Source organism: Cavia porcellus, unplaced genomic scaffold (genome assembly GCF_034190915.1).
Source record: "Cavia porcellus strain 051 isolate PalLab524CR breed Dunkin Hartley unplaced genomic scaffold, mCavPor4.1 scaffold_5, whole genome shotgun sequence".
In the NCBI taxonomy this organism is placed as follows: Eukaryota; Metazoa; Chordata; class Mammalia; order Rodentia; family Caviidae; genus Cavia; species Cavia porcellus.
Window position 1 is genome coordinate 48,281,860 of NW_026947488.1, and position 16,740 is coordinate 48,298,599.

At 45.0% G+C, this 16,740-nt stretch overlaps 1 long non-coding RNA gene across 1 annotated transcript; it reads right to left on the bottom strand.

Moving 5' to 3' along the window:
* Positions 1–1,242: 1,242 nt before the first annotated feature.
* LOC134476073 (uncharacterized) lies at positions 1,243–14,809 on the bottom strand. Its single transcript, XR_010047518.1, has 4 exons — positions 14,604–14,809; positions 12,862–12,980; positions 5,941–5,969; positions 1,243–4,308 (listed from the first exon to the last, which is right to left on the bottom strand). It is a non-coding gene; the product is annotated as an uncharacterized LOC134476073 (long non-coding RNA).
* Between the last annotated feature and the right edge of the window lie 1,931 nt (positions 14,810–16,740).

A 16,740-nucleotide genomic window follows, 5' to 3' on the forward strand; every position in this document is an offset into this window, starting at 1 on the left:
TGGTTCTGACTTCAATCTCCTGGACTTGATCTCTAACTGTATTCCTTTACCTATTAAAGCCTGTCTTTCGAACCTATTCACAAATACTGGTCTAGTTGCCCCTATTACTCTCTGGTTCTCTGTCCCATAGAGCATTGTTTTCTCATATTTGATTTTCAGTCCATGTACTCTTTTTCATGTTAATTATGTTTTCTATAAATAGCATCTTTGTGGACCCTGCCTCCTGATCTACTCCACATGTGGTTCTTTTCTTTTTAATTTAGTGTATCAAGGCCATCTATGTTAGAGATTATAACCAACTTTCTCTGCCTCATTTCTGTTATGCTCTTTTTTTGCCATCAGTTGTGCTTGTCTTCTTCATTCTGTTTCCTGCTCCATTCATTGAGGCCTCTCTGCCACTGTTCCTGGAATCCTAGTACTTTTCTTTCTCTCTAGAATGCCCTGCAGTATTCTCTGTGGAGTTGGATTGGTGGTTGTGAATTTCCCAAGTTCCTCTTTGTCTTGGAAGCATCTTGTTTCTCCATTAATTTCTAGAGACAGTTTTTCAGGATATATCTATCTGGGCTGGAGGTTCTTTTTTTCAGGGCTTAGAATATTTTGCTCCAGGCTCTTCTTGACTTGATGGTTTGTGCTGAGAAGTCTGCCGTTATTCTGACGGGCCTTCCTTTATAGCTTATCTGTTTCTTCTGTCTAACAGCTTTTAGTATTCTGTTCTTATATTGACTTTCTGGAATCTTGATTACTATATGCCTGGGTGTAGCTCTGTTTTGGTTGTAGGTGGCTGGAGTTCTGTATGCCTCATACATCTGAATATTTCCTATTCCTATCTTTGGGAAGTTTTACTTAATTATTTCTGTGAATAGCCTTTGTAGTTCCTTTGTTTGTATCCCTGCTTCTTCATTCACATTCTTTATTCTCAAGTTATAGATCCTCTTGTCACCTTCTAGCCTTTGTATTGTTACTGCTTGTTTCCTTGTTATTTTTAAAAAGTTTTTCATTTCATAATCCCACATTGCAAACCTGTCTTCCAGGTTGGATAATGTATCCTTAGTTTCTTTCAAGCAGATTTGCTATCTTTCCATAGAGTTTTTAATTTCCTGGTAATGTCTTTGAATCTGCTTCATGTATTCTATATATTCTTTATATTCTTCATCAAATAGTTCTCCCCTTTGTTTGAGTTCCTCCCTTCTTCTATCTGGGTCTTCTTGAGGGGTGCTTAGTGTCTCTTTTAATAACCTTCTTATATCTTGTTTTACTTGGCTAAATATTTCCCTTTTGAACTCGTCAATGAGGTTCCAAAGATATCTCTTTATGTCCACTGGTGCCATGTCTGATATTGCATGTTTGCTGTCCTCAAATCCTTTGTATTTATCTGTCCTGGGTCAATGTTCTCAGGATTGGGACCTGGGGACTTTTTCTTGTTGCTTCCTCTTCCCATCTTTTTTGCTTCTTCCAGGAGGCCCCAATTTCTTTCTTTTTTGGTTACAATTCTGTTGAAGCATGCTGGCTAGGTGACCATTCCCTCTGCCATGTGCTAGTGAATTGCAAACAGGGGCAGTGTATGCTGGCCCCTCCCCTCTATATCAGTCAAACTGCTGAGGCTTTCACTGTATTAGTGTGCGCTGCCTCCCCTCCAGGTCAGTCAACCTGCTGAGGCCTTCACTGTGTTAGTGTGTGCTGCCACCATAGGGAATTGATTTCGGATCATCTATTGGGTCTCAGCCAGGTCTCATGACATAAGCCTAGCTCACTCCACCAATCCTGTTTGGGAAGGGAACAACTGACTGAAGTCACTGCTGCCCCTTGTTCTTGCCAGTGCTGCCCACTCCAAGAATGTTGTCTGTTGGAGCCCCCTTCTCTGTGGAATGGTTTTACTCCCATCACTCACCATAGGTCGATACAGGTTCCCCACTAGCTCAGCTCTCTGTTCAGCACACTGACCCCCGACCTCAGTGTGCCTGTATTTCCAGTGACTTGAAGCTGCGGGATTTCCGACAGCTCGGTAAGTTGCCACGGCTCAAGTTCGGGCACTGCCTCGGGAGCACTGAACCTTTAGCTGTTCCAGTAGTAGCACTGGGACTGTGTGTGTGATTGTTTCCTCTAACCTTAATTTCTTCTTGGGACAAGAGAATTCATCTCCTTCTGTTCGGGACTCCCCATGCTGTATTATGTTGAATTCTAAGTTGACACTCTCAGGGAGCCTCTATAGCCTGCTGTTATCTATCCGCCATCTTGGTCCTCTCCTTCAGGTTCTGGTATTGATCTGAGGTCATGGCTGGTTAGTCAATGAGAGGCAGCTATTCATTCATCTATTGACAATAGTTGGGTTGTTTCTGTGTCTTGACTATTGTGAACAGTGTTGGAATGATAAACCCTTGATAAGTTGAAATTATCCTAAGTCAAAAATGCATTTGATACTCCTAACCTACCAAACACTATTGCTTAGCAACACAATACCAGATATAGTTTGGTTATTTGCCCTCATGACCATGTGGCTAACTATGAGTGACATCTCAGGGTTGGTGTCCACTGTGGAGAGAGTGTTGTATCACAGGTCACTCAGCTGGGAAAAGACCAAAATTCATACCATCGTGCAGTTGATTAATTGTGCTAAGCTGGGGACTCTCTGTACATATACAAATGTGTATATGTAGATTGGAATACACATGGTATGTGTTCAGCTTTAAAAAGAAGGCAGCTTTGCAATTTAGAACAATATGGATGAAGCTGAAGGATCCTGTGCTAAGCCAAATAAATCAGGGGCAGAAAGACTCATACGGCACATCTCATAGTAGAATCTAAAAGGTCAGCCATCATTTCTTTGAATTAGCTCTCCACTCCTTTTTCTCTCCTCTTTGAGACTGCCATAATTCACGTTTGTCCACTTGATTATGTCTTAGGTCCATTCATTTTTCTCCATTCTCTTTCATTTGTTTTTCTTTTTGCTCCTCTGACTGGCTATTTTTGAATGACCCTCTTAGAGTCCATGCACCCTTTCCAGATCTTCTTATCTGGCCACCTGGCTGTCACCCTGCCTATGATGTTGGGTTTGTGTATTTAAACAAAGTGTATGTTCTCTTTATTTTCCATCATGAACATGCATTATTTTTATAACCAAGGAAACTGTTATTTTCTGAACGTTGTGACTAACGGGAGATTGTTGAAATTCTAAAGTGAAATCATTGTGCTCTGAACTAATTAGGTTATAGAAAGTGGGCTGCGGAACTGAAAGAATCCACGTTTTCCCAGTGTGGTCCAGTTTCTGGGTAGCTCACGCCAGCCCCTGAATCATATGGAACTGGGGAGCAGGCAGAAGCAGCAACAGGAAAGACTTGCATTCTAAGTGGGACAAAGCCACACACTCTTCCTGCCAGCACAGGTGCCCTTTCTGCTGCTAGATTCACAAAGCCTTGCACGATATGTTCTAGCTGCTTGGACTTGACCTTGAGTGTGGCCATAGACAGTGCTGAACTTGACCCAAAACTCCTGCACTACTGGAAGATGAGAAGGAGAGAGAATTTCCTCCTCCTCTTTCATTTGGGGAAGCAGAGGACATATATATGTATATGTCATGGGTGCACATGTGCATATATACGTATGTGCTCTCTGCCAGGAATTCTCCTGCCTCATGTGATTACCTGACACCCATCAGTACCTCCTTGTTTTCATAGAAGGGACCACAAATGACTCCCTCAATTCCCATTCTTTGTTTCATAAATGATTTTCAAAGCTGCTTGTCTCTACCCATCAATCTGAGCAAAACTCTTAACCGAACTCTCCCTCCAGGTTCCTGAGCCAGCACCCTTTCCTGCTTGCCAGCCCCTCTGGATCATAGGCTAATTTGGGGGTGAAGCATGTTGCAGTCTGTTTTCCAATCATGCTGTTCCTTTCCTTCCAATCTTCTAGCCTTGTTTTCTCCTCCCTATGAAAGAAAGCCCTTTACCTAAGCCTGAGACACTCACAGGTCTTATGGTCAGAGAGTTCTCCCTAACAAGAGCTCCTTTCCCCTACTTTTACAATAGCCTTTTTGGGTAAAGACTCCTCTTACTAAGCCTAGACTTGTTTTGGATACTGTGTAAATATGAAAGAAAACAAGAGCAAAGCTCTGAATTTCCCCCTGAGGTAAGAACCAGAGCCAGTAAGAACACCCACTCACCAAATGAAGCTCCTGAGCACCCCGCTTAGCTGACAATAAGGCACCTCAGTGTCTGGGATCAGCAGCTACCGCAGCCCCAGCTGGCAAGGTCTGAAGTGTGGGCTGAGATAAGGAGAACAGGGTACCATCTGCAGAAACTTGATGCAACAGCTCTGGGAAACAAGATTGCAAACACGCTGAATAAATAAAAAGAGGGTTCATTGATATCAACGCAAAGCTAGAACAAATTTTATTGCATTTATGTAGAGAAAAAAGTGTTGCAGGAAATTAGGTTCATTTTTGCAAAATCTGTGCTGGATTTCTTCTGCCAGTTTTCTGGAAAAAACATCATTTTTGTGAGTGTGTTTTTGTCTTTCAGGCTCATATTGTTCTGGTGAAGCAACACAAAACTCTTAGATCTGGCTTGACATTTTGTGCAGAGCAGAGTTTCAGCTCTGAAAAACCTGATGTTTCACCTGCAGGCAGATTATTAAAAGGCACACAACTTTCTAACCATTAAGGACAAACAGGCTGATGGCTAACTTATTAAGGATAATTATAGCATTTAAACTCAAGGGCATAAATTGGCTAAGTGGGTGATTTACCTTGATAGACAACAAAATTATATTTAAATATCAGCGAGAGGACACAAACCACATGGAGATGGCTGTTGGATGGGCTTAAAAGTTTTTGGAATACCTTTGCCAGGATTCAAAATATTTTCTGTAATTTCTGATTTCTTTCCGTGCTGTGGCTTTTGAGAAATTAAGGACTTCGTTTCCACTCGAGTTTGACCGTGGTGACCATTGCCACCTTACAGTGAATGTAGCCCCATAGCCACTCTGTTCAGTGTGTTCTGCCCACAGACCCGCAAAACTGGGAGGAATCTGAGCAGCTGCCACCCCTCCTTTCAGGTGGAGTCAAGTGTTTCTGAAAACTGATCAAGGACTTGTACGGCCTTAGCAATGTCTGATTTTCTTCAGAAAGTAACCTGTAAAATTTTACTTGACTGGGCCTTATTTTGCTGCTTTATAACATAAGGCATTTGCATTAAACTGCTTGTGTGGGACACAGGGTCCCTAAGCAATAATGGAAGGCCTGGCGCCATGTTCAGTGTACACTCTGGGAACTGGCTTACCCACGATCACGCGCTTCCCTCTGGCCTTGGCTCGGTTATCATCCCTGTATCTCTGATGTCAGTGTGAGCATCATTTTCTCAGGGACCTGGCTCTGCATACAGTCATTTATTTTGTTAATGCCTGAGTTTCCCACCAGCCCTTGAGCTCCAGGAAGGCAGAGACAGTGTGGGGATTTGCTCACCTTGCACCCCTGTTACATGCACAATGCTTAGCCCAGAGTAGGTACTCAAGAAATATTTACTAGATGCTAAACAAATAGGGAGAGCATGGGATCCCTAGGGAAAAGCACACAAAGGGTGGTGCAACCACAGGAACAAGTGGACTAGATGGCTTGTTACCAAGGTAACAATGCTGCCACTCAATGATTGTGAAAGGAAGTGCTCTTTCTCTGTGTCCTGCCCTCTTTACTCTCAGCCTTCAAGGCTATCAGCCCAGCATGTGTCCACAGAGCTTGGGACAATGTGGTGGCAAATCAGTTCATCTGGTTCTCCTACCCCAGGGGCCTTTAAGCTTCAGAACATCTTTAGGTGGGTGTAGTGGTGATGCCTGTAATTCCAGCACTCTGCGAGGCTGAGGCAGGAAGATTCCAAGGGTCAGCCCAGACTGGGTAACTTAACTTAGTGAGACCTTGTCTCAAAAATTAGAAAGGTTGGAGATGACACTCACAGTGAAGGCCCTCAATTCAATTCTCTGTACTGCAAAAGAGAAACAAAACTTCACATTAGTGAACAAATATTGACCATCTTTTCAGTTAAATCTTTTACATGTTTTTGTTCCCAACCTTTTACTGTGAAAAATTTCAAATCTACAAAAAATTTTAAAAAACAGGACCAAGAATAGCCTTCTTAAACTTACTAATTACAAACATTTTGCTAACTTGCTTTGACTTTATTGTTACACGTATATGGTTTTTTTCTTAACAAATTGAAAAATAAGTTGTAACTATTGTGACATTTTACTTCTAAAAATGTTATCAGGTATCTTCTAAGAACAAAAACATTCTCCTACACAGCTATAGTACCATTATCTCAGCCAAGACATTTGACACAGAAACAAAAGCCTAATGCACACCCATATTTAAATTTTTCTATTCATCCAACAGTATTATCATATCATTTTGTTTTGGTTTTGCTTTCACTCTCTGTGTTGTAGTCCAGAATTCAATAAAGGGTCACGTCCTGCATCTAGTTCTTTTGTCTGCTTATTCCCTTTGAGCTAGAACCACTTCTTCCACATTGCTTTAGTCTTTGCTAAGACTTGAGCAGTTCTGGAGGGACCAGGCTGCCTCTCTTATGGAACATCCAGGCCCGCGTAGACTGTAACATTGCTAACCGCAGTTTATCCAGTGCTGTCACTCCTTATTATTCTGTGTTACTTGGCCGGCTTCTTCCTTGCAGAGTCACTTTCTCCACCACCACCTGCCCTCCCTCTTCACGCTGCCACAGCTCTCTACCCCAGTCAGTGAAAGGGGCAGCTCACATGACCATGCTGAGTCAGTGGGGCAGAGAAACGTGCTCCTTCCGGAACAGAAGACTGAGTGTTGCTGAAGTCAACAAAACTCACCGTCATCCCATGCCTATTATTTTCTATCTGTAAAGCAGGAAGAACACCACTTGTGTAGATACCAGAGGTGCAGTCTGATTACTAGTCAGTGCTATGATAGGTGACGACTAGAATGTCGGTGTGGTCACAGGCAGCAGTAAGAAGCAGGAAGCACTGTTTTAGAGCTTTTCAGTTTGCCATTTTTGCACAAATCTGAACTGTGAAGGAAGTGGACAAGAGAATTTTGCCTCTGAATTTGCTCACACCTAGATGGTACCTTGCTTCAGAGATCATAAAAGCTCAGTACCCAAGCTCTGTTTGCATTGTAGCCTCAGGGTGACATTACAGTCTGCCCACGGGTGAGGTGAGTGGTGTCTTCAAGATCCCGGGAAGAAGCCTCTTCTTCAGGAGCTCTGACAACTTCTTCCTGTCTCTCCCACTGACAGCACCACAGGAAGAGTCTTGGCCACTTGGCAGACAAAGGGGTTTAGAGCTCAGCTCTTGTTGCCAAAAGATGCCACTCATCTCAAAGTTGAGGAAGGAAACAGATGCTTTAAAACCATTTCTAAACTGACTCCACCATCCTGGGGCATCCATCTGGAGAGAATGACTGCTTCATACGTGGGGTGGGGAACGCATGAGGAAGGGAAGCAAGTGCAAGGCAGGCAGCAGTGTGGAGAAGGCAGAAAGACAGGCTCCGAGAGTCAGTGGTACATTTTCAAGGATTTTGTAAGCTGGTTGACATCATGTTGGTATCTTGCACCTAGCACTGTAGGGCCTCGCTGTATTACTCATGAGGTTGGGCTGGAAAATGTGGCTGGTCAATAGGCTCAAAATTCAGTCTGAAAGCAAAGCAAGAGCCATCACAATCCTAGATTTGATGTTATATTACAAAGCCACTGTGATAAAAACAGCATGGTAGGGGCACAAACACAGGCACATAGGTCAGTGGAACAGAATAGAGGAAGCGTAAAAATAACCCAGGCAATTCAGTTATTTGATGTTTGACAAAAGGACCAAAGACATACACTGAGGAAAGATAGCTTCTTGAATAAATGGTGCTGGGGGAAACTGGCCATCCACATGTAGAAGACTGAGTCTAGGTCCATGTCTTTCACTATGAACTAAGCTAAAATAAAAATGGATTAAATATCTAAATGTTAAAACAGAAACAATCTGTTGGAAGATTAAATAGGTAGGGGCTGGGGATTTAGCTCAGTGGCATAAGCGCCTGTCTTGCAAGCCTGCAGTCGTGAGTTCGATCCCTGGTGCCGGTAAAAATTAAAAAAAAAAAAAAAAAAAAGATTAAATAGGTAAAACTCTTGAAGACATAGGCATAGACCGAGACTTTCTAAACAGAAACCCAATGGCACAAGAAATAATACCAAGAATCAACAAATGGGATGATGTCAAATTCTAAAACTTCTGCACAACATCAGAAAGCAGCCAACAGAGTGAAGCTACAACCTACAGAATGGGCAAAAAAGTTTGCCATCTATTCCATGGACAGAGGACTAACATCTAGGATATATAATGAACTCAATAAAACTAGCCCCCCAATAAAAGACCCAATCAAGAATGGACAACTTAAATGAATATATACTTCTCAGAAGAAGAGCAAATGGTCAATAAATACATGAAAAATGCTCAGTATTGCTGGTCACCAGAGAAATGCAAATGCAAACAACACTGAGATACTATCTTACTCCAGAAAGAATGGCTATCATTGGGAAGTCAACCAATAGCAAATGCTGGAGAGAATGTGGAGAAAAAGGAGCTCTCTATATTGTTAGTAGAAATGTAAACCAATATGCAAATCAGTGTGGAAATTTCTCAAAAACCTGAAAATAGAAATCTTGCTTCACCAAGCTATTCTCTTTCTAGTATCAGGGATACACACATACCTATGTTTATAGCAGTGCAGTTTATAATAGTTAAATATTGCCCATCAAGCAGTGAGTGGATAAAGAAAACGTGTTATTTATACACAATTGAGTACTACTTAGCCATAAAGAAAGATAAACTTGAGGCATGCATAGGGAAGTGGTTCACCTTGAGACTATAATATTAAGCGAAATAAGTCAGACACACAAATATTGCATGGTTTTCTCATATGAATATATATGGAGGAAGAGAGAGGATAATTAGGGTGAATAGGAAGTAGAGAGATTTTTTCAAATGAATGAGAGAATGAGATAAAGAGGGTAGAGAGGAGAGGCAAAGAGGATGGAAAAATAAAGAAAGACAAAAAATATATAAGTAATATATAAGTAGACCTTTTGCAAAAGGGAAAGGGACCAAGAGTTGGAAGGTGTGTGTGTGTGTGTGTGTGTGTGTGTGTGTGTGTGTGTAGTGGGGGGAGAGTAGAAGGGTGGAAAAACGAATTAAAATGTATCATGGCCATTACCAGCTCCCCTTAATAAATGTGATCATTATGTATTGCAAACTCACACTAACAAAAATACATAAATAAAAAAGGAGAGCACTGAGATATAAAAAAGCACACAGCCCGAGTTGTCAGGCAGAGAGCTAGGGGCAGCTGTCCTGTGCATCTGCATCTGGAGGGAAAGTGAGGCCTGGCTGGGCAGCTGCCTTATGGAGTATGGTTTCATAGACCAACCGCAGACCTTTCTGAATCACCTTGTCATGGTGAATTGAAGAAAACTTGCAATTTTGCCGAGCTTTGCAAAAGATGGTGAAGCCCTCAAAGATGACATATCATCAGACTGCACCACTGCTGCTTTTCCCCAGCAACATGGGCAGGCTGATGACTTCCAGGAGTGCAGGGAAAAGAAGAGCCATTAGCTTGATCATCGCAGGTCTCTTAAGTGAGAATTCATTGAGAGAGTAGCAGCCGTCAGGATGCGGTGCCAGCCGCTATGCCACGGAGTCCCTTCCTTAGCCCTTCCTAGCCCAGCAAGCTCTTAGCAGTGTGTTGATTCTTTTAGCCCTTGCCGTACTCTGAGGCCCTGAGCAACAGCTCAGCTGAGTGGGTTAAAGTGTGGCCAGGTGCCGGTCAGTGAGAACCAGCCACTCAATGCATTGGTCACCAGTATTTATCCAAAGACCAGCTAAAAGACAGCCATGGCTGTCAGAGGTCACAGGAGCCACACATTCCCAGTTGATTCTGATTAAGCACCAGAACTGTTTGCCTGTGCTGTCCTCTTGCTGACCCTCAGGAAGGCTATTAGCTACACTTTCCTTCCATGCAAGGCCCACTGAGTCATGGGTCTCTTAGCGATGGGGACACGTCTTGAGATGTGTTGTGTAGAGCTTCTGTCATTGTGTGAGTATCACAAAGCCAACTCCACAACCTGCCTGGGATAGGTCACTCAGTCACAGTGCCTGGGATCAAACCCAGATCCTTGCACCCTTGTTGGTGGCAGGCAAGTGCTCCATTCTCCTCCCCTCAGCATGCTCTCTTGAGGCAATCAAGATGTGAGAGAGGCTGGGGATTTAGCTCAGCAGCATAAGCGCTGGCCTTGCAAGCATGTGGTGGTGACTTTGATCCCTGGTACTGATAAAAGAAAAAAAAAAGTCTCTTAAATTTTATTTTAAAAAAAGAGAGAAAAGATGTGAGAAACTCAGATGTGTGAGGTGGCTCCTGGTGCAACATAGCTCAGGGTTTTACAGGAGACATGTTTTTGTACACAGTGGTACACTCTAAAATAAGCACGTTGGTGGTGTGTGCCTGTAATCCCAGCACCTGGGAGGCTGAGGCAGGAGGATTTGTTGGGATCAGCACTACCACCAACCCATGAGTAACGTGTTGTACCATAATCTTACAAGAGATGTGACAACTCATGTAACTCTTCCCTTTCTCTTTCCTATCATACCTTTTTTATTAGTATATATTGGTTACACAGATTAATGGCTTTTGTTTTGGCAGATTCACTCAGGCACATGACAGATTTTGATCATTTTCAGCCTCTCTGTCCTCCTTTTTGTCCCACTGTGGATTCCACATATTTTTTGAGACAGGGTCTCACTGTGTAGCCCAGATTGGCCTTGAGCTTGGAATCCTTCCACCTCAGCCTCCCAAGTGCTGGGATTACACTGTGTGACCTCACACCTGGCTTGACACCTGACTTTAGGGTTTGTTTGGCTGCTCTGCAGAGGGAGGCTGGGAGCGCCCACAGGTTTGAGTTGAGGGCATGGTAGAGGTGGGCTGGCTGTGTGAAACTTTGGAGGCAGAACTGATGAGAGTACTTGTTGGGTTTGGATGTTGGGGTAAAGGGAGAACAGGACTGGAGAAGACTCATAGCTTCTGGGTTAGAGTTTCACTAGATGGTGTTGCTATTTCTTGAGATGACTGAGAAAGGATCAGATTTGAGAGTGAAGTGAAGACTTCAATTTGTGCCAAGAGCGGTGGCATATGCCTCTAATCTCAGCACTTAGGAGGCTGAGGCAGGATGATTGTGTATTTGAGGCCATCCCAGGCAACTTAGCAAGTTCAAGGTTGGGCTGGACTGCAAAGACTCTATCTCAAAAAACAAAAAACAATCCAGCTGGAGCAGCACTCTGAATGCTGTCCAGAGTATATCCATGGAGGTGACAAGGTGTTTCTGTGTGCTGGGCCTGGGGACAGAGAAGACCTAGGACACAAACATTTGGGAGATTTTGGGACAGGTGGCATTGTAAGCCATGAGAGTAATGCATCACGTAGAGAAAGTGGAGAAGTAAAGAGAAAAGGTCTCAGGATGTGGCAGCCCAAAGGGGAGTCCAGCAAAGGATCAAGGAAGAGGAGCCACCAGGGAGCTAGGAAGAACACAGGAGAAGGTGGCTTTGCAGATGCTGGGGTGCTGAGGTTCTAACACGAACGTTCACCCAGGAGGAAAGAGGCAGAGAAGCTGAATGAGGTGCAGACAGAGAGATGACCAGGTACTATTGTATTTTGGCAGCACGGAATACCACAAACTTGCTGAATGCAACTTCCCTCAAGAGATGGGGCCAAAGTCAGACAGGGAGTGGGTCCCAAAGTGAACCAGAGTTAAGGAGGGAGACACTGTGTAATCAACTCCTCTGAGTATTGGAGGGAAAGTGGGACAGAAAAACAAGTTTTTCAAGAAGTTTTTCTGGGAAGAGGAACAGAATATTGTGTTTTTCTGAGCGACTGGCATCCCTTCACAGTGTGAAAAAGGATGAATTGGTCTAACTGGCTTTGTTCTCATGTTTGGCTGGAAGACCGAGGCACTAAATGTGTGGCCCACTCATAGCAAGACTGTGGGACTTTATAGTGTGATTTATTTCACCCTGGCTCAACTTTTTGTCCCTATTTTTTCTTTTCAACTCTCCATTGGCACCCACTTTGAAATAATCTCATCCTGTTGATTTTATGCATCATTTAAAAATATTTTCTAAAGAAATATGGAAAACAAATGAATAGTTTAACAGATGCAAAGATTATTAAAGGTTTTTGACACCGTCTTTGTCAAAGTTGGTCTCACTAAGTGCTGGGATGTTTGGATTTATTTATTTGTTTATTTTTGTCTCTTTGACAATGCAGTTTTCATTATGCAGTTCAGGCTGGCTTTAAACTTACTTTGTAGCCCAGGCTAGCCTCGAGCTCACAGTGATCCTCTTACCTCAACCTCCCAAGTTCTGGGTTACAGGCTGTTTGGGTTTATTTTTATAGGTACTGAATAATGCAATTCTTGGCCCAAATTCTATTTTTTTTTCTATGTTAGGACATATCTGCATTGTCATCCTAAACCCGGGCTCTTTGCTTCCAAGGCATGAGTGAAATCCCTGGTGAGATGTGAGCTAGGCGCCAGGTCTGCATTTTCGTTTGACTTGCACGATGTGGTGATTAAACAATAGTCAACTTGCAACACCCCTCTGGACTGAATCAGCGTGGTGCCGGGTGTGGAAGGCCCACCTGATTGTTGCCAACAGCATAAGAGCAGAACTGGAAGGGAAGATGGTGCTGTTGGTTCTCCTGGAGGAGCTTGTTGTGCTGGTTTTCCTGATATGAACTTAACTGTTGTCAGTCTCACTGTCTTTGGGCATGGCTGTGGTTCTCTTTGGGGGAGCTCTGGCCCTTACCTTGAGTATGGCTTCCTGGCTCAATGCAGACCCCTCAGCCTGCTGACACAGATCCTTCACCCCGCTGGCACAGACTTTCCAACTTCCACCACTGGCCTTTGGGCCTTCCTAGCACAGATCTGTGAAACAGATTTGCATGAGACACTGTCATGGGCTCTAGGTCTTCAGCTGGACTCATGTAGGACATTACCATAGGATCCAGGCCCTCAACTGTAGTTTTTGGATCTCTAGTGTGTGGACAGATCTCCTGCCCTCTTTTGCATTTGACTCTTTAGGCGAATATTATAAAATAATCCCATAAGTTATGTGTTCTGTGTTAAATCTGTTCCCTTATAAACACTGACTGCAGCAGGAGCATCTACACTGTGAGCATGTGCGCATTGCAAAAACTAAACACTTCTCCAACTTCATCATGCATCTGCATGGCCCAAGAATCTGCTTAAAAAGCTCATTCTGGTTCAACTGGTCTCAGGTGGAGTCCAAGGGCGCTTCAATGCTGGCACCACTGCTCCAGGGCCACACTTTGAGTCGTGAGGACATAGGCCACTTGGGGCTGTGTGCAAGACACCACGGTGAGCCTCTCTGGAGTTCTGGAAAGTAGAATCATCTCGGCTGACTGGCTATAATCATGTTCACACAGGGACAGCCACCAGGGTTAATAGTAGAGCCTACTTGGATTAGAGACTTCTTCTCTGAATCAGAAGGGGCAGTTTATGTGGGGGACTGTATAACTTCCCACTCTTGTTTACTTGAAGATGTGGGTTAGGGTCCATCCTGGCTTCCTCCATTACGTTTGCAGCAGTGGCCTTTGTCCCGGACTATGTTGCTTCTCTCTTGCCTAAAAGAGTCTCATGCTCGGCAACCCGACCCTGTGGGCCAGAGCTCAGTTCCTTTGGGGGCTCTTCCAGCTGAGGACAGCCCAACAGCAGGGGTGGCTGTGCAGATTAGCTCACTAATTGTGGACAGACTCACGCTTCACAGTAACTGGCAAAATCTTGGGTGAAAGGATGACGCAAGTATATTTCAGGGACAATCTCTGGGGTTGAAAACTCCCTTTTTGGAACATTTTGAAGTCAGGCATTGTGATGCTCCAGCTTTGATCATTTGGCTCAGGATCGCTTTGACTTTTTGAGTCTTTTTTGTTGAAACACTTTTATTTTTTAAAGAAAGAAATTCTATTTCTAGAAGCAGGACTGACTCAGGAAGCCTGGGGCCCCAGGAAACTTTGGCTTAAAGAACAGGTGGTGGTTCCTCCACCTGCCTGTATCCCCAGATCCACTGGTCCCTACTTTGTGCCAAGAGGACTGCGGAGCACCCTCAGCCCCATGCAGCCCCAGAGCTCCATGTTGTTAAAGCAGCTTTGCACCAGGAGGATTTGGTAATTAATCTGACACTGTGTTGCCATGGCAACATATTTATATATCTCAAGAGCAATGAGACTGGGGGAGGGGCAGGATTTGAGAAACCGCTTTACCCATTGCCCTTGCTAGTGATTAGCAAGGGATTATGTTAGAATGCAGGGCAGACTGCAAAGAAGGCTTAGGGATCTAACGTCCACTTGTCCCATTAGAAAGGGGCTGAGATTCCATGAAAGGATTGAGAATGGGCACCACCATAAAAGTCCTAAAAAGTTGTCTCTTCTCTACCCCCCGCCTTTCTCTCTCCTCTCCCTCTGTCGCCCCCCCCTGTGAGGAAATGAGAGGAAGGCAGGGGTGAAGACCCAGCCCAAGGGGCAGAGGTACCTTTTTCTGAGGAGGAGATGCTGTGCAGGTAGCTGGGCAGCTGTGCGCAGAGCTTGGGGGTCTGGGCCAGGCTAGAACTCTAAGTCCAGTGGTTGTCAGTATGTGAGTGATGCCTGAGAGTCCAGGAGATAGTGTAGAGAGGAGAGCAGGGCCACAGCCCAGGCGGAAGAGAGAAGCCAGTGAGGTGTCAGCAAGAGAAACCAGAGAGGTGGGGAACAGAGAACGGGGCAGCAGGAAAGCCTGCAGGAGAAGCTTGGCATTGGTGAGTGGCCATGGGGCGGGACTTGGGAGGACCATGAGCAGCTTTCCATGGGGCAGCTGGGCTGGCAGGTAGGGGACACAGGCTGCTCACACAATGTGTAGGGTGGGGAGAGGGCTGCTTAGGACCAGAAGTCAAGAACAGCACCATGTGGGAATCCTGTCTGTTTTATCATGGTTTCTTCCAAGGCCACCCGGCAGCCGAGTGGCGAGTACAATAGAACATTGACTTTCTGTCCTGTAGCCACACGGAAGAACTGGACACCCATCACTAGACCACCGGATCACTCGTCATGTCCTAAAGAACATCATTTCTTCCCCTGTCCTCAGAAGACATCAGAAGTCCCTTTCATTACTAACCTATATTTTATTCCGAGTCCCTTTACCACTAACATGAGTCAGTTTTTTTCTTTACCAGTTAAGGCCATCACGTTAATCCACCCTGGGTTATCACAGTGTTTTGTGCCTGCTTTGTCTTCTGAGGCGGAGTCTCACCCTCCCAACCAGGCTTGCTCCTCCTGCCTCAGCCTCAGAGCCCCAGACTCCCAGCATTGTCCCGCCGTGCCTGGCAGTGATACGCCTCCTGGGATGATCAAAACTCATGCCAAGTAGTGAGTTCTGGGTTGCAAGAGAGGATTTATTTCTTGCACCTGCCCATGGAGAGTCAGTATTTACATATTTATTCATTATTTTTACCCGGAAGGACTGTTTTCAGCAAGGCACTGGACCCTGTCAAACAACATGACTCAGTCTTCAGCTGACACCGACTGCCCTCAGAACTGAGCTGGGGATGAAACAGCCATGTGTCCTGGAGGTTTCCAGACCCCTCCAGGTCTCCTCAGCCACCTTCACCTCTGCTCAGCCCAGACAAATGGTGAGAAGATGCAGTGCTGGGCACAGTGGGTCAGGTCTGGTTTCCTTTCCTGAGCCAACAGAGGCCTATGGCAGGCCCAGGAAGGGACAGTCAAGCCTGGACATGTCTATTGTTGCCTTGTATTTCCCCACCTCTCCTTGCTATAAAAGACCCCAACACACCTGTACTTGAGGAGACGGTGATTCGAGACAAATGGGGCCCCCATCTCCTCGGACCTAGCTTTTAGTAAATCTTTCTTCCTTTTTACTAAAATAAATGGCTTCTTTTGATTTGATCAGAAGAGAGCAAACAGACCTGACTATCTGGATCTAAGTGGCCCAGTGACAGAGGGAGGAGGGCTGGTTGCTAGAGTAACATCTGCATGCAGTAGGGGTGGGGAGGGATGGGCAGGAGGCCAGCTGTTATTGCCATCATGTGACCAGTGGTGGCCACTGCACATCCAGGCCCCCCTTATGCAGGTGAAGTACAGAGAAAGATGGAAACATTGAAAATGGTCCTAGTGGTGCTAGTGACTTGGGAGGCTGAGGCAGGAGGACTGCAAGTTTGAGCCCAGCTCTGGCCATGTAGCACGATCCTGTCTCAAAATTTAAAAAAGGCCTGGGGACATAGCTTAGTGCAAAGGCCATGGGTGCACTCAGGCCTGAGCTTTCACCCTCCTCGCTTCCACTTGCCCCTTGGGCCTGTTTTCCCCACTGGTCTGAGGCAGCCCCTGCCAAAATCTTGGGACTTGCCACTCCACTTCTGCCTCCTGCCATTCCCCAGACACAAGTCCCTCCCTTCCCTCCATCTGATAAAAGACAGACCCAGACTCAGTAACGAGGGTTTATTTGCCAGGGTTGTTGAAGGGTAGGCAGGGACTGCTAGGTGAGACTGCGGCAGGATTAACAGAACTGGGAAAACACCAGGCCCTCAAGAGTCAGGCAAAGGTAGTTTTCTTCTACAGGGAGGAGTACACTGTTAGAAACAACAGGAGTGGGGAGGTGGTGAAGCTGACTCCTGGTCATC